The 18,519-nt window shown below is 47.8% G+C and overlaps 1 long non-coding RNA gene across 1 annotated transcript; it reads left to right on the top strand.

Annotated features, from left to right (window-relative positions):
* Positions 1-742: 742 nt before the first annotated feature.
* On the top strand, positions 743-5,406 carry LOC139075676 (uncharacterized). The gene is made up of 3 exons (XR_011526305.1): positions 743-890; positions 4,689-4,826; positions 5,164-5,406. It is a non-coding gene; the product is annotated as an uncharacterized lncRNA (long non-coding RNA).
* Positions 5,407-18,519: the final 13,113 nt, after the last annotated feature.

Below are 18,519 nucleotides of genomic sequence, written 5' to 3'. Positions count from 1 at the left end.
AATGTAAAGTTTCCTTTTTTATAGGTTAAGAAAGGAGTACATAAATAAGGTAAATAATGCTTATAAGTATATGATAATACAGGTGGTACAATGATAAAGCAACAATGGTGGTACTTGAATGACTGAAATCAGGGAGATACTGATCCAATTCCACCACCTCACTTTACAGCTGAGGAGACTTTTAGATGAAGAGGCAAAACTACAAGGCATAAGATGGGCATTGTCCCTGACTCCCCGTGGCAGACTCCCTCTGTGATCTGAGGGTAAGGAGAGTCTAAGCAAGAACAGAAATATCTTCTGCAAAGGTGGCCTGGGACAGGCTCTCCCTGGAGTCTACTGAAGAGGGAGAGCCACATCCGACGGGAGGGAAGTCAAGAAGGACCTTGTGGAGGAGGGGCAGATGCCATAGACCAGGAAGGGAGAACTGTGTTGAGAAGAGGTGAGCGGGAGGGAAGCCATGCTGAAGGGACAGCAGAATAAAGGCAGAGAGCACAGTGCTAGGATGGAGGAAGGCGCTGAATTGGGCAAGAAACCGACATGGGTACAGTGGAGCCCTGAATGTCTTAGGGAGGAGTTTCCTGCTCCTCTGATGGACCCTGGGAGCCTTTGAAGGTCTCAGAGCAGGAGCTACATTCTGGGAGGGATAATCAGCAGCTGTCATCAGGGGCTGGGTGGGTCCGTACCTGCTGGGAGAGGTCTGAGCTGGCCATGCAGATTAGAGGGGCCAGGTTGTTGACAGGGTGGCCCAGAGAGAGGATGTAGAGGGAGGAGGAAAGCCCTGAGGAGGAGCCCTGGTGACCATCTGCCTTTAGGAAGTGGGAGGAAGAAGAACAGCCATCAGAGAGGCAAGAGGAGAAGCAGGAATGTGGAGAGGAGCCAAACCATGAAAGGTCAGAGTGGGGAAAGGAGCAGAGGGGACAGTGCCCAGGTGGCAGAGAGGCCAGGAATAGAGGAGCTAGTGCTTTGAGGGGCGGTCACAGGGTTTCTCCAATGAGAGGATGCTAATTTGTTGGCCCCCAAAATAGCAATTGCTACTCCAGGCCATTGTTTCAGTATCACAAGGGACTTCTGCTTTCCTGCCTCTCACTGGCTGTGTGACTTTGAGCAAATTACTTTACTTCTCTCTGAGCCTCAATTTCCCCCTCTATAAAATGGGGATAAGAACACCAACTTCATGGGGTTATTATAAAGATTAGTGGAGACAGTGTGCATAAAGTGATTAACACATGCCAGCAGAGGACCAGTGTTCACAAGATGGAGTTTATTGATTTCATCACAACAGATAGTTGGTGCACACCTGCTGTGTGCCTGGCTTGGGGTTGGGCACCCACAGTACTGTGCGGGATTCAGGTAGCGCCTGCCCTTGAGGGGCTCACAGGCTGGCTGTGCCCAAACACCTGAATCCAAGCACTCTGGCTATCCCCCAGCGGGCCTATGTTGTCAGCACTCGGGACCCATGGACTCGTATTGACATAGTTAACTATTGTCCCCTCGCTTTAGCAGACAAAGCCCAAGCTTCTGGCAATGTTTCTGTGGGTTAGGACATGGTCTCCAAGAGCCCACTTCCTCCTGAAGCTCAGCCCTCACCCAGAGCTGCTGCCACCCAAGGTCGGGGTACCTCTGTTTGGGGAGGAAGAACTAAGAAAGGGAGGGAGTGGCCTTCCTGGTGCATATTTGTACTTTACAGACAGCATTCTGGGGGCTTCTCATCAGGCCACCCATCTCATGAGGTCACACAGCCCAGAGAGGAGACATCCATTCATCCTTTGGGCATGTCAATAAAGCACCTTTTGTGTCCCAGCCCCATGGGAGGTTTTAGAGCACACCAGACAACAGACAGGGGAACAGACTGCACTCTTGCCTGCACAGGGCTCACGTGGACCAACCAGGAAATAAACCTCTAGCTATGCACTGTGATGACAGCCACAAAGGAAAACTATTCTATGGAGTTCTGGGTGGTCAGGGAGTTGTGTGTGTGTGTGTGATTATGTTGAAACCTGGGGGTTGAGAAGGAGCCTGCCATGCAGGGCCAGCGTTAGAGAGTTGCAGGCACAGGCAACAGCATGCGTGAAGGCCCCAAGGCGTAGAAGACCTTGGCCTCTTCCAGGAACCAGAAAGGAACCAGTTTTTCTGGAACAGAGATGGAGTGGAGTGTGGACCATTAGGCAGAGCTGGAGTCTTTAGGGAGCCAAGAAGACCCGAAATGGCTTTAAGCAGTGCACTTAAAAAAATTGTAGTATATTTATGTTCCATAAATTCCATATATTCCATTTCTTTTTTTTACTTTATTTCAGCAAAATCTCTATGTTGTTATAAACAGCAATGTTGCATACTTTGAGTTCTATTTTCAGTAATGCCAGATTATGAAACATTTCTTGAGTCATTGTAGCTCTTAGTCTTAATTTGGAGACACTTTGCTCTTCTGAGGCGTAGCAAAATTCTCAAAGCAATTCTTAGATTCAGAAATAAATGATGAATTTTATGCATCATGCCCACACATTGTAATGGGGTGACATAAGATAAATGAGTTGCTGTAGAAATATTACAGATATTTTAATTTCATTGTATAATTGTTATCAGTTTTTAAAAACAGCTTTGTTGAGATAATTGACAATGAATTGCACGTATTTAAAGTGTACCATTTGATAAGGTTTGATATATGCATATACGCTTGAAACCATCACCTTAATCAAGGTAGTGAACATATCCACCACTCCCCAAAGTGTCCTCATGAGTGAGTGTACATTTGAAAGATGACCCACCCAAGCTTGGAATGGCTGCAGCTGAGCTGGGGCCAGAAGCCCGTTCTACTGTCTCCTAGTTTGGTTCTTTCCAGGAAATAAACTCATTAGCACCCTTGGGTGTGATGCTGGTTCTGCCAGTTCCTTGCTGTGTGACCTTGGGCAAGTTGTTTAACTTCTTTGCCTCAATTTCTCATCTGTAAAATAATGCTTACTTTGTAGAGCTGTGAGGAGTATATAACATTATATATATGATTACACACACAAACATATATGAATTATACAATAAAAAAAGCCTTAGGACAGTGCTTGGCACAACATGAAATAAATGTTGGCCAATGTTGTTATTTGACGCAAAGAGCTCTGTAAATGCATCTGCCTAGAAGTATCACATTTGGAAATACAAAAAAGCCCAGTAAGATGGAAGGCTGAAACATCTTTCCCTTCTCCAGGGACATTGAGCTGAGACACCTTAATGACGTCACTGTTCTAGGATGCCCTGTGTATCTCGTAAATGCTACACTTATTTAATGGTTTCTTCACATCTTTCCAGGCTTTGGCTGGTCCTGTCTCAGCAGTAATGGTCCATGTTAAATTGTTCCTAGCAAATTACGGACTATTCCAGACCAGGAGGGAGGAGTTGGCTTCACCCTTATAAGGATACTTCATCTCATCCTCTCTCGCTCCTTCCCCACTACCGAAGGCTGTGGATATTCCTCAGAAGTCTCCCAGATCTGTCCCCTGCCTTAAGACAAGCCCTCATCATCCTTGCCTAGCCCCTCTAATCACTCTCTTTCTATGCCAGTTACTTAAGCAGAAGCCAGATTATGAAATTTTCAGAAGCCCAGTTCTCTTCAAGTCACAGCCCCGCACTAACACCTTTGATAAATCCCTGAATAGAATAATCAAATCCAAATTCTTTCCCTTGGCATTGAAGTTTCTCCATGGTCTGAACCCAGCTTATCCTTCTTGGCTGCAAGTCCCACTCAGAACTCTTATTTGCACTGTCAGAATAGCGCAGTGCTGTTCACCAGCTCCGGAGGTTGGGAGAACAAGCCTGGAATCTGTTCAGGGGCAGAGAGACACCACAATGCTGTTATGATGATGGTGAAGTAACATTTAAAGAAACATATACATCTAAGTAGCTGGCTTTGAGTTGTTCCTAGAATGGGAACCATCTTTGGAAAAATACATTGATAAGCAGTTTAGAGAGGTGTTTGCAATTCTAAGGGCAGGGCCTTGAATGTTGATGGCTAAATTGCTTGGTGTGCCATGGGGGAGGGATTTTTGCTTTGAGGAAGGAGTGTGGAGGCAGATGAGAAGGGAGGAGGGAGAAGAGCTGGTGAGATGAAGAGCAGCTTGGATGAGGTGAGCTGTCAGCTCCTCCATCTCCTTACCTCCACCCGCCCCGTCTTCAGTGTGCTAAATGCACCAACATTTGGCAGCATGTGTGAGTGTGTGTGTGTTTGTGTGTGTGTATATGGCATAGGGTAGACCTGGAAGGAGGGGCTGAGCATATTCAGAGGAGGCCACAGGCTTCTCAGCCTCTGGAAAGGCGCAGAAATTGTGGGCAGAGCTCTGGAGTGCTACAGGCTGTCGAATTTGAGCCTGTTTTACCTACCCTTGATGATTATCTGGTTCTGTTTATTATTGTTATTATTATTGTTGTAATTACAAAAAAAAAATATCCTCTACAAAGATACTCCCTCCTGGGAGAAGCACAGAAGAAAGAAGAGCAGAATCTTGCTGCAAAAAAAGATCCTTTAGAAATGGTTGCTTGGCAGAAGTATATCTTTCCTTTCTGGTTAGCTGACAAGTGGAACAGGGCCCTCAAAACATCAGGCTCTAAACAAAGAAATAAAAATGACCAGTAAATTTAGAAGTTCAACCTCACTACTCATCCAAGAAATGCATATTAAAACAGCAGTGTGATACCATTTTTTGCAGGTGAGGACCAGGAAAGGCAGAGTCAACAAGGAAACTGCTGGTCGCTGTGCTGTGGAGAGAGTGCCACATCCCCTGCTGCAAGCCTCGCAAAAGGAGGCCAGCAGGGCCAGCAGGGGCCAGATGACGGGCACCCCGAAGGTGGGTCCAGTCCCACTCCCAGCATCCACAAAGAACAAATCCCTACACACCCAGAAGCCAGGGGTCAGACCTGGGGGTCAGACTCGGGGAAGGGACCACTGTAAGCCAAAAAGAGGCCAAACTTTTTAGTTTTTAGATTTTCATAGTACTTTAATAAAGTATAAATTACATAGTAATTTAGTAAAATGTAAAACACAGTAAAATGCACAAAACTTAAGTGGACTGCTAGGTGACTTTTTACATGTGTATACCCATGTGTCCATCACCCAGATCAAGACATGGAATATTTCCATCACCCCAGAACGTTTCCTCATTATTCTGAGTTCTATCTCCACAGGTTGAGTTTGCCTGTTGTTGACCTCCATGTCCATGGGACCATACAGTATGTATTGTTTTGGTCTGGTTACTTTTGGTCATCATATGTTTTTGAGATTTATCTATGGCCGTGTGCATATGAGTAGTTCATTTGTATTGATGAGAAGTATTCTGTTGTATGAATAGAGCACAGCTCATCCATTCTCCTGATGGACGTTTGCCCTTTCCTGTTTTAGTCTATCATAAATAAAGCTACTGTACAAATCTTTGTGTGACTATGTGGTTTTATTTCTCATCGGTGAATGCTCGGGAGTGGACTTACTGGGTCATGGAACAGGTATATGTTTAACTGCTAAAAATTTTCCATCGTGGTTGTACAATTGTATACTTCCACCGGCAGTTTGTGTGAGTTCCAGTTGCTCTGTATCTTCGTCAACACTAGGTTTTATCAGTCTTTTTAATTTCAGTCCTTACTGGTGCATGTGTACTCATATCTTGTGGTTTTAATTTGCATTTCCCTGAGAACCAACCATGCTGAGCACCTTTTTATGTACTTATTGTTTCAAATGCCAATTAGGATGTGTCAGGGACCCAGGAAATCATGGAGGGAGGTCCCCTAAAGACATAACACCTCCAAATTGGGGAATAGGAGGTGAAATGTACGTTTGTAGGCTTTTTCTTTTCTATGCCTCTTGCTGCTTTTTATGGGCTGTGGGTTGTTTTGGTGATGGAGGAGGACTGGGGAAGTTGTTCTTATGTCTTGGGGGGCTTGACACATAGAAAGCTTGGCAAGACTTTGCTGCTCTGAGTCATCTTGGACTCCACATGTCTTTTTTCCCTGAGGCTTCCAGGCAGTTCCATTTACCAGATCTGCTCTGACTTCCCTCCATTGCTGTACAAACCCTGGAATGGCTCTGGCCCCTGACGTAGGAAGAAGAGCCAAGTGGAGTAGGACTGACATAAACGACAGGGTCCCAGCCTGGTAACACAGTCCAGTGAAATACATAGCATAAGGGATTGTGTTGTTGACTGTCCACACCAATCCTCTTTCCCAATGTCCTTCAGAGAATTGTCTCTCCTTGGGGAGGGAATGGAGCGACCCCGGCAGAAGGAAAAGCCTGCCTCCCCCCATGTTGGGGTTATAGGGCCAGATTCAGCCTCTCCTGGCCCTGGTGAAGCCAGGGATGAGGGCGTTGCTTGGGCTTCATCAATCAGATGCTCTCTTCTAGCATGCTGGATCTCAAGAGAGTGAGCCTAGGAGCTAAGGAAGAATTCTTGGCAGCTGTGATGGAGGTGGAGCAGTGGTGGCCTGCCTGCCTGGCTACAAGGCAGTTGACATGTTTGTTACTTTCTGCTTCTTGGTTTCCTGGAACACCTGGAGGACTGCTCAGTCTAAAGGCCAGTGCCCCAGCATCCTGTCAATTCTACCAGTCCTCCAACAGTCTTCCTGTTAGGTGTGGCCATGTCACTGAATTCTGACTAATGGAAAGTGAAGGGATGATGTGGACAGCACTTCAGGCCCACAAAATCCTCCTGTATAATCCTTCACTCTCTCTTCTTCTGTCTGCTGGCTGCATGTTGACTGGTGACTGAGGGAGCCATGTGTTGAATGGTGGAGCCACCCACACTCACCAGGAACAGCTGTCTGGGGCTTTATGGAAGCAAGAAATAAATCTGTGCTGTATAAAGCTATTGCAATTTTGGGATTTTCCTAACACAGCAGCTAACTGCACTTTAACTAATATAGGTCGTCAGAGCCAGTTTCTGTTGCCTGCCACCAAAAACTGACTGAAAGAATATATTCGGTCATTATGTATCTAAATCTGAAGGATATACACAAAAATACCAACAATCGCTATCTCCAGAAGATAACGATTTTATTTTCTTAGTTTGCTTTTCTATATGTTTCAATTGTTTTTGTATGAACATATGTATATGTATGTTTGTGTGTATGTGTGTATATAATTAGAAAAAAGTCATTAGGAATAAGCAGATTTGGATTCTCTGAGAGTCAAAGTAGAGGAAACACTAGTCTCCACACAGGTCAGGAAATTCAGAGAACCCATTTGATTAGCAAAAGCAGTGATCCTAGGCCCCTAGAGTCATCTTCTCTGAGCTACACTGCCCCCACCCCAGCAGTTTCTCCAGCTGTCCCTCATACGTCAAGGTCCTTCCCCATTCTCCAGGACCCCTCCTCGGAGTCCTGTTTGTCGACAGCCCCTTATAGAGTGGGGCACAGAATGAAAGGTTAGACCTCCTGGTGCTTGCTGTTAGCACATCAACAAGGCTCTAGGAGGGCTACACAGGGGGGTTGAAGACGGGCACCCAGAACACTAGCTTGTGCTCTGCCCCCTACTCTGATCCTTCCTCCAGCCCCAGCCTCCCAGGGCCTCAAGGCAGGGGCAGGCCTGAGTTCCCCTGGGTAAGGCAAGGCCCTCAGGATGCAGTCTCTGCACCACCTGTAAAGGAGGGCTCTGCTCTCCAAGGGCTCCCTGGCCACCTCTATTTTCTTTGTTTAGTTTGGATCAGCAAATTGTCAGACTGATCAGATGTCTTCTTTGGCCTGGTCCAGCAGGAGACCTATCTAACTTAGGGACCCCACCAGGTATAGGGAAAGCAGCTGTGCCTACCAACAGCTGGGCACTTTTCACTTCTAATCTTCACACCTGCCCAGCAGAGTGGGTACAATTGCCTTTATTTACCAGTGAGGACACTGAAACTCAGAGAGGTGAAGTAGCTCAACCAAGTTCACACACTACTAAGACGGGGACCCTGCCAGAACTCTAACCCAGACAGAAGGATCCCAAAACCCCCTGTGTTCTTTCCAGTCCACCACACACCTGCCTCTGCGGCCAAGGTCAGATAACTGGGCCGCTGGAAATGGAACCAAATCCTTGCATGACCACTCTAACAAGGAAATAGGAAAACATCTCCAGTTCCAACAAAGTCTTGGATTCTTCCTTTTTTTTTTTAATATATATATATGAGGAGTCAGGTTAGCTACAGTTCAAGCAGTTTGCTACGTTTCTGCAAAAATCATACAATCCGCATAAATGCCTTCCCAATTTTTGGATGAGGAAACTGGGACCCAAAAGGGGGCCACAGGTTGGGTCCCGTAGCATCTTAGTTCAGGCAGGTTAAGGCCGGAACCCGGGCCTTCTAACTCCCAGCCAATGTCCTCCATGTCATATAGCCACCAAAATACCCTAGTCACTGCATATGCTCATTCATAACTTTTTAAAAATTTTTTATTTATTTTTATTTTTATTTTTCCTTCTCCTCCCCAAAACTCCCCAGTACATAGTTGTATATTTTAGTTGTGGGTCCTTCTAGTTGTGGCATGAGGGACGCCGCCTCAGCGTGGCTTGATGAGCAGTGCTAGGTCTGTGCCCAGGATCCAAACTGGCAAAACCCTGGGCCACTGAAGCAGAGCACATGAACCCAACCACTCAGCCACAGGGCCAGCCCCTCATTCATAACTTTTAAAATAAACTTATCATTGCAAAATAATGTACACATATAAAATAGATCAGGAGTATACAGCTCAATGAATTATCACACAGTGAACACTCCTGTTTTACCCCTGTCCAGAATTAGAACATTACCAACACTCCGGAGGCCCCCTGTGCCGCCTCCCAATCACTACACACTCCCCTGCAACTAGGGCAACCCCTATCCTGACTTCTCACATGTAGATTCATTTTGCCTCTTTATGAACATTTTATTTAAAAAGTTGTCTGACATAAATGAAGTCATGTAATAGGTATTCTTTTGTGTCAGGTTTCTTTTGCTCAATATTAAGTTGGTAAGAATCATCAGTGTTCCTGGGTTTAACAATAGTTCATTCATCCACATTGCTGTTCAGTGTTCCATCGTGTGAATATGCCACACTTTAGCCATCAATCTACTGTTGTCAGGCGTTTGGGTTGTTTCCGGTTTGGGGCTGCCACGAGCATTCTAGAGGATGTTTTTTGGCACATGTATGTTTATACTTCTGCTGAATATACCCCTAGGAGTGGAATTGCTAGTGGATTGGGAGTGGCACTTCTTCGCCCCTTGTGCCTTCCCCTGACACACTCCCCCAGCCAGTGGAGGCTCCTACTTGGTGCTTTGAGAAATCCACTGTGGGCCACCCCCCTCCTTGTTGCCCATGAGACTCTCAGGTTGCACAGTGGAGAAAGGGCTTTGGGCAGCAGCAAGTACAGACTTGCTGCAGCCAAATGGCTGCCCCGGCTGGCTCTGGCACTTCTGCTGAGACGTGCTATCTTCAGAGCTGTTCAGATAACTGTCTTTTCAGTTAAGCAAAGGCCCTGCAGCTGCCAGTTGGGAACTGGTTCTGTTCAGGCTGTCAGTTAGTGATAATATGCTCATCTTGCACTGGTGTCTAACCCAACATGGGGGCTAGAGTGACCTCTGATGACACCGTAGCTCCACCCAGGGCAGGGGCTGTGTCTCTCTCTTTTGCCACTATCTCCCTGTGGCTCAGCAACGTGCCTGGTATGCGGAAGCTACTCAGTAAATATTTGTGGGATTAAATCCAGCTTTCTAAAATGCCAATGGGACAATGTTGCTGAGAGTCTCAGTGCCCCACACTGTGCTCAGCCTAGAGCCATCTATTCATTTTTGTGGCTGCTGTAACAAATTGCCACAAAGTTAGTGGCTTAAAACAATGTACATTTATTCTCTTCCAGTTCTGGAGGCCAGAAATCTGAAATGACATTACAAAGCTATAGTAATCAAAGCAGTATGATATTGGCATAAAAACAGACATGTTGATCAATGGAACAGAATAGAGAACCCAGAAGTAAACCCATGTATATGTGATCAATTAATTTATAACAGAGGAGGCAAGAATATACCATGGGGAAAAGACAGTCTCTTCCATAAATGGTGTTGGGAAAACTGGACAGCCACATGCAAGAGAATTAAACTGGACCACTATCTTAACACCACACACAAAAATTAACTCGAAATGATTAAAGACTTGAGTGGAAGACTTGAAACTGTAAAAACTCCGAGAAGAAAACATAGGGGGTAAGCTCCTTGCCCTCGGTCTTGGAAATGAATTTATGGCTTTGACACCAAAAGAAAAGGCAACGAAAGCAAAAATGAACAAATGGGAGTCACACACACAGATGACGGCTCTGACAGGCGTCGCTGCTCGGGCTCCAAGCCTGGCTCTATCATCTGCTACTTGTGTGGCCTCAGGCAAGTTAATGTCTGTGTGTCAGTCTATAAAATATCGTCTACAAAATAATAATAAAAATTAAAAATAATAAGAAAGATGGTTTTATAAGGTTGTATGAAGATTAAGCCAGAGAATGTACATAAAACACTTGGGCACAGAGCCTGGAATACATAAAGGCTTGATTTAAAATTGTTATTGGTGTCCAAGACTCCCCTCCTAGCTGGGCTGTAACTCCTTACAAGTAGACCAGGGTTACCCCTGTGCCCCTAAAACGTCCACCTGGTACAGTCACAGGTGTTCGTTGATCTGCATTGAAGGGATGAAGGAATGAACACATGGCCATGTTTATTTGCAATCATCTAGCTGAGTGTGTGACTGGACCCTTGGAGCCAGCAAGAAAAGCAGGCTCCCATGGCCCCAGGCTGAGCAGAAGTGGCAGTTTAGCTCTCAGTGGCAGGGATAAAGTCTACACGAAATATACCAAAGAAAGTTGGAAAATGTAGGGTTATCCAGGAAGGCTTCCCAGAGGAGGTGAGTGTGAGAAGCCTGGAGTGAGGAGAGGCAGGGGGATGTCCGGCCTCTCTATCCGGGCTCCCCACCCCTCTGCCCCTTCACATTCTTTAGCCTCCCAGGGCCTGCAGTGTGCATGTGCCTTTGAATGGTGGCAAAGCCCTAAGAGAAGTCAGTTATAAATGCTGAGAAGGTCCCTGGGGATGAGATGGCTCTTCTGTGATCCAGGGGTCCTCAAAACAGGCCGATCACGGCTGACTCCAGCTGTTCCCAATCAGCCAGGGTCGGGGGCTCTTTCCCCCATGCCTTCTTGGAGGGGAGGTTTGAGGGTCTGTCTGGGTTCTGCCTCAGGGAGACCTCGATAAAGAAAGGAGCTCCTAAAGGCCTGCCAGGCAAGAGTGGTCTACTGGGGTGATCAGATTCCTGTGTGGGAAAAGAAAAGGAGTTTTTTTTAATCTTGAGCAACTCTACAGGAAAGCGTGCCGATTCATTCAGCTGCGACTGTCCCCTGCATTGTGGGAGGCCCTTGAGAACTGCTGAGCTCCTGGAGAGCAAGCAGGGAAGACCCCCTGCCCAGAGCCAGTGCAGCTTCCACACGCCCTCATCATCCTCTGGCTGCAGATGGTTCCTCCGAACTCTTGCCCACAGTTTGGCGGGCCCTTGGCCCTGGGGACGGAGGACAAGGTCAGAGGTCAGACAAGCTGGGCTCTTGTCCCACATCTATAATGGCTGGCTGTGGGGCCTCAGCATGTCCCAGCCCTCTCAGAGTCCCTATCGGCATGATGGGGTTCTAATAATGCCTCCTGGCAGGGCTGTCCTGAGGCACACATGAACCTGGGATGTGGATGCCTGGCGTGGCTCGGGGCACATGTGGCACCAGGGCAACCTCCCCTCCTCCCTTGTTTTAGAAGGACAGGCTCCCAGCACCATTAGGCTAGGAAGGAGCCACACATACCTGAGAGTGGACTTATCTGGGCACTTTATTTCTTCCCAACTAGTGCCCTCTGGACATGAAAGAGCAGGGGCTGGGAAAGGAAAGGGTCAGCTAGAATCTGAGAAAGCCTCAGCCTGGTTCTGCTAAAGATGCCTGGCCTTAGAGGTTTGTCATTCAGTAGGACACGGGGTTTGAGCAGGGAGCACATGCTCCATGCTTGGATGTCCAGCCCCCGTGATGAGTAGCACTGACCTGCCCCAGCCAGCCTTGGCCCTGGATCCTTGCTGCCTGGGCCACTCGTCAGCACTCTGGGGTCCTGGCTGGTTGTCCATGTTCCCCATTCCCAGCCATGCCCTGGGGAGGTCACAGAGGCAACAGCACAAGCGGAAGCTGGAGAGGTCCCCAGACTCAGAGCAGAATCCCCACCCCAGGCTCCCTGATACTGGCGGTCTGTGCCAGAGGAAGGTATTCCCCAGCCAGCTCCGAGGCTCAGAGAGAGGGACTTGTGTACCCCTCCTCCCGGTACACTCCTCTGTCGCTGTCCGATGCCACAAGCCCTTTCCATCACATTGGCCAGGCTGTTTCCTCTCTGGGCCTGTTTTCTCCTCTGCAATGGGAGCAGAGGGCTGGAGGAAGTGGTCTCCAGGCCCATCAGGTCTGACATTCACCGACCTCACCTGACGTAAGTGCTCGCAGTGTTTTGGAATAATTAAACTTTTGGAGCACCCTTAGCCTCTGCCCAGGTGAGGCTCCTAGACACAGGTGTGCGTGTCAATGTAGTCACTTCACAGACAAGGAAACTGAGGTTCTGAGGCAGGAAGGCCACAGCTAGGGTCATGCAGGCTAAAACCAAGCCATGCCCACTCTCCAACTTCAAGGGCAGCCAGCCCACAGAGGGTGTGGCCTGGGTGGCAGCAGGCATCCTCAGTCACGAAGCTCTGTCCCTGACAAGAGCCCAGGAGAAAGTCGTCCAAACCTCCATTCTTCTCATGAAGATCCACCCTGTACCAGTGTAGAGAGCTTGCTCGGGTCCCAGGGCAATAAAAATTCTCCACACTGACTCTTATTGAAAGCTTCCACACTGCTCTAAGGGCTTCTGTGTATTTAACTCACCACAACTCTCTGAGATAGGAATTATTATCACTCCATTTAACAGATGAGAACACTGAAGCACAGAGAGGTTAAGTAGTATATTCAAGGTCACGCTGCTTATTATCCCAGGTTTCTCTAAAAAACAGAGCCCATGGCAGGGCTTATGCCCGAAGGCTTTGTTCAGAGTGCATCCTAGGGCACAAAAGTGAGGGGGGAAAGGCGATTAGGCAGAAAAAGGAGGAGAGCAAATACAAGGTAGTGAGAGCATTCCTGAGCAGTCCACTGTTTCACAAGAGAACAGAGCTCTTTGCTCTGTCACAGAGGACATCTCAACAGACCTGTGCTCTGCACTTTGGACCGTTCCCTGAGGGGAGAAAGGAGAGATCCTCCTGCCTCCTTCCGATCTCCTGTGTCTCCACAGGAGGGAGCCAGTGTACAGTGAGGAATGTGTCACAGGGAAGGAGGGCAGAGCGCCAGTGGAAGCTGTGAGGCCATCCAGGTGGCAGACCAGATCCAGGTCCCAGTCTGCACCCCTCGCCCTCCGGTATTTAGTTGTTAACCCGTCTTGGAGTGCGTGAGTCATTTTCTTGTCCTTTTTGCCTAAGCCGGTTTCAGTTAGGGCTTCTGCCCCTTCCCACCCATAGTCCCCATTTTACAGATGAGGAAACACTCAGAGACGTGAGGTGACTTGGTCTGGAGTGTATAGCTAATCCAAAAACTAGTCTGCTCAGGCTCTCCCCTGTACCATCTGGATCCTGAGAAGGCAGGCAGGTCATGCAGCCCTCCATCCAGGTCTCTCCAGGTGAGGGAAGAAGGTGGTCTCTCCACAGAGCCTAGGCAGGCCTCAGGTTTGCTCCATTCCTTCTCTTCTGCCCTAATTGCCTCCCTTAAAGGGTTTGGTCCCAGGTGGCCCCGTTACCCACTCCCAGCCCCGTTCCCACTTGTTAGAATCCTCTACACGTCCACGTTCTTCTGCCCCTGCTCACAGGAAAGCTCTGCCCTGGTGGCCTAAGTCTCTGAGAATTCGAGCCCCTGGGAGAGGGGATTGAGCCTCAGAAATCCCTGGGTTCTATCTATAGAGCTGGAGGAAACTCAGCTCTGATCCTGGGACTTAAACTTCACTCATTCAGTATAGAAAGGGACCCAAGAGGACGCGGATGCAGCCCAGGGCCATAGCAGCCTCAGGTGCACAGGAGTCTTGTAGCTAGGCCTTGGGACCCTGTGTCCAGGGTACACCGTGGTAGCTGACAGAGGTGTCCTGGGGGAGGATGAAGGAAGGCAGTTTCTGGGGGTGAAGTGGTGATGGCGAGATCCGTGGTTCTTGGAAAATTTGGCGGGTGGGAGGCACAGCGGCCAGCAGGGGCCAGCAGAGGCCTGTGGTTCTCCTGTTCTCCCAAGTCCTGGACCTGGATGCTGAGGCCTCAAACCAGAGCCCCAGGATGCAGCATTTCAAAAATTAAACAAACAAAAAAAATGATATCCTCTAGTACATACATATGGTAACAAAAATTAGCCTAAAAGAGCAGATACTGAAAATATACAGCAACGCTCCCACTGCCCAAGCCCCAGAGGTAACTTGTTTTTTTTAACCATTTCTATTCTTAACACCTCTTTCTTGAGAGGGTTCCACAGGTTTAAAGCACATGATTATCTCTCTAGGTCTTGACTTATCAAACATAAGCAACATAAACACGTATGTACCACGATCGAGCTCGTTGCACTGAGCTCCTCTTCCTGCCTCTTTCCAATGCTTGATTGTCGTACCTTTGGTTCTATGATTTGTTTCTGTACCTTTGAACAGTGTATTTACATGCCTCTTCTTCTTGTTCCATCCACTTTTCACAGGATCTGAGAGCCCTCAGTGTAAGATGAGGATCTGAGCGACCCCTACTCCCATTTACCTCCTGTCTTCTGTCAGCCGTTCCTTGATTTTGGCATTGTTAAGATGAATAACACTTACATTCTTGAATGAAAACAAAATTAAAATTTCCCAGCTTTTTCTTTTTCTTTCTTTTTTTTGAGGAAGATTAGCCCTGAGCTATCATCTGCCACCAATCCTCCTCCTTTTGCTGAGGAAGACTGGCCCTGAGCTAACATCCGTGCCCATCTTCCTCTGTTTTATATACGGGATGCTGCCACAGCATGGCTGGTGAAGCGGTACCATTTCCGCACCACGGATCTGAACTGGCAAACTCCAGGCCGCCGAAGCTGAATGTGCACACTTAATCGCTGCACCACTGGGCTGGCTTTTTCTATAGCAGATTCCAAAAATGTCCTATGATCAAATATTATAGGTGGTACATGGACAAACATTTAAAAATAATGTTATACTAATTTTAAAATTATTTTAAATTAATTAAATTTAAAAAATTTAAAAATTTTAAAATTATTAGGAAATATATATAACGAGTCCTTCAATTTGTGATTTCAAAAATCTAATTGCTCAGAATGAAGATGGAATCAATTTTTAAATTTCAGAAGTGAGTTGAGGTGAAGAAAAATATGAAATGACATACAATTCCAGAGGTACGCAGATATGGCAAAATCATGAAAATGGTTAGGAGATTGATTGGAAAACTGGTCTTGATTCTCAGAGTGGAAAGCCAGTGAACACAGCAACCGCATTGCTATGACAGCATGTATCAGCCACTGCTGAGGCAAGTAGCCCGTGGCAGTCATGCTGCCTTCTCTATCGGCCGTGCCACAGACCCTGGGCTATGCAAGAAACGATATGCCAAGCATCAAGCATGTGGAGACTATTATCTTCCAATTGGTTGTTACAGTCGTGCCACATTCGTACTTGCACCATGGTTTATTTTTGAAGTTGTTTTTCTTAGTATTCCTAATCACCTTTATTTACTGTATATCTTCAGCTTGAGTCATCATCTCTATCATACTGCCTGTTACATGGAGTCCGCCTTTTTGCCCAGAGACACCCAGGAACTGTTTCCAAAAGGAGCTGTTTATTATGCCCCAGTGGCGGAGGTCCACGGCTGTACCATGACTGCACCCATGGGTCACAGGTCATACATTTGAATGAATGACAAGTGTTTCTTGAGCACCTGTTCTCTGCCCAGCACTGTTCTGGAGTATTGTAGGTAGAGAAGGAGCTGAAGAGACGGAAGTCCCTGCCTTCCGGGAGCAGGAGTTCTGGTGGACAGACAGATGATCAAACACACAGCATACAAGAGTCCGACGATGTGAGGGCAGGGAACATAAACAGAAAGTGGGTGGGGAGTACCGTGGGGGTGGTTCTGGATGATATGGTCAGGGAATGCCTCGCTGAGAAGTAATAGCTGAGTAAGCACTGAGGAAAGTGAAGGAGAGAGTTAGCTGATACATGGGGACAGCGTGTTCCAGGAAGAAGGAACAGCCTACGCAAAGGCCCAGAGGCTGGAGGAACAGCAAGCAGGCCAGTGTGGTGGGTACGGGCCAAGGAGATGTAGGAGGTGAGGTCAGAGAGGTGATGGGAACTGGAACATAGGGAGCCTTGTGGCCCAATGTAAGGGACTTCGGCTTTTATTCTGAGAAGGGAAGCCTTTGGACGATTCTGGCAGAGGAGCAATGTGCTCTTGGACTTAGTTGTAATGGCCTTCATGGCCTCATCCCTATGCAGGGAGTCCAAGACCCCACCCTGCTCAGGGCAGCTCACTCAAATCCAGGACTGGAAGGCCATTCGTCCACAGCTGATGGAGGCCAGGGGCTCCAACCTCAGTATATGCCGTTCTCTGCATCCCTTCCGGTCTCCTATCATTTCCAGGACTCCTCATTCTACCTTTGCTGTCCTTTCCCCAACCCCGTTTTATCCAATCCCTGGCAGGGGAGAAACTGGCTTTGCGTGCACATTTGCATTATCTGGTTCTAGGTCAGCAGCTTCTTGGAATCTTTGTTTCTGCTTTAGCGTGGACCAGCAGAGGAAACTTGGTTCCCACAGGGCACCAAGGGACAGAAGGAGGCAGAGAAGTATGCAGAAAACCAGGTTATTACCACAAGACACAGCAGTGCTACCAGGAAGCTGCTACTAGCAGCCAGCTCTGTCCTGGGCACCCGCCCAGTCTCTCAGTTCATCTCTGTCCATGCAAATAACCCATAACCATTCCATAGATAAGAGAGATAAGGTGAGTTTTACTGGAGTCAGAGTGAGGACAATAATCCAGGAAGGCCTTTTCCGCAAAGGAAGAAAGTGCTCTGGAGAAGCACAGTTTTCAGCACAGTCTTAGACCTTTCTAGAACAAAGAACATACATTAAATTAAACATGCCCATGAGACATACTCATCAGTGTCAAAGAGGTATTCAGTTGCAAATTAGCGGGTGAACAGGCCCCTCATGTCCAGGAAAGGGAACTTATCTGCAGGAGTGCTGATGGGAGCCTGGGGCAGAGCCTGGTGTGGGGCGGGCTCACTGCCTGCTCTGAGGAGGGGGACTGCCCAGGCCTTCTTGCCCCTGGTGCCCTAGAACCATCTCCTTCTCTGTGGCCTGCACTGGGCACTCTAGGGCCTTGTCACTTTCCTGAGTAGCCTAGGGCCCCGACTACCCTCTTCCCTCCAGACTGCTCAGGAAATGTGCCTGAGGGAGCTCTTCTCCAAGTCTCTCCCCAGGATCTCCCCCTCTGAAATCGTGTCTACCCAAATTGACCTAATTTGGAAATTGGTTCTTTACAGATGTAATTGATTAAGACGGCATCTTACTGGGTCAGGGTGTGCCCTAGTCCAATGACTCGTGTCCTAATAAGAAGAGACATGGACCCAAAGAGGGAAGACAGCCATGTGAAGACAGAGGCAGAGATTGGAGTGACTCATCTACAAGCCAAGGAACATCAAGGATTGCTGGCAACCACTAGAAGCTAGAAGAGGCAAAGAAAGGCCCTGGTGATGCCTTGGTTTCAGACTTCTGGCCTCCAGAACCATACGAGAATAAATTTCTGTTGTTTTAAGCTCCCTAGTTTAGGATACTTTGTTCGGCAGCCCACGGGGAGATCGCTGGTATTCAGAAAAAGCCCTCTATTCTCCCTGCCCTACATGCGTTTCCTAGATCTGTTTATAGATGCCTGAAAACCCACCATTAACACTTTTCTTTCCTTAAGCTGAAGAGAAAGATCCACGGGTATATTCATGCCCCTGGGCAGTCAGGTTCCTAGGTCCCCTCTATCATGCTTGCTTCAGTGTAAATGCTTCTGTCAACTATATAATAGTCCTCAGTGTGGGAGTTGTCTCTTTCCTTCCCCTAGACTGGGGCTCATTGAAGGCAGGAGCCACGGTCCTTCTCAGGTCTCCAGTTGCCAGCCCTGGGCCTGGGGGAGGTGGGCTGATGGGTGAAATCCCGAGGCTGGAGCCCGCTGACGGCGAGGTGAGGTTGCAGAGCGTGGGCAGTCGGGGTCATTAGCTACAAGAGGTCCTGGGTCCAGATTGGTGCTGAGAACCCCTTGTGCTCCAGTGTGGCCTTTTGAAGCCAGTGAAGAGGTTTTCTGGGGGGCCCAGAAGCCCTGAGCCCATTGGCCAAACTCCCTGGGAGAACCGGAGCAGATTTGCATCAAAAAGAACACTGGCTTCATTGAAATTCTCCTCATCTTGAGTGAAACGAAACCAGAAGAAAAAGAAAGTTTTAATCCTGAACAACTTCACCGCTAAGGAGTGTTTTGAGCTTCTAAAAATAG

Source organism: Equus przewalskii, chromosome 1 (genome assembly GCF_037783145.1).
Source record: "Equus przewalskii isolate Varuska chromosome 1, EquPr2, whole genome shotgun sequence".
In the NCBI taxonomy this organism is placed as follows: Eukaryota; Metazoa; Chordata; class Mammalia; order Perissodactyla; family Equidae; genus Equus; species Equus przewalskii.
Note: the sequence above shows the minus strand (reverse complement) of the source record. Positions and strands in the feature narration are given on the sequence as shown.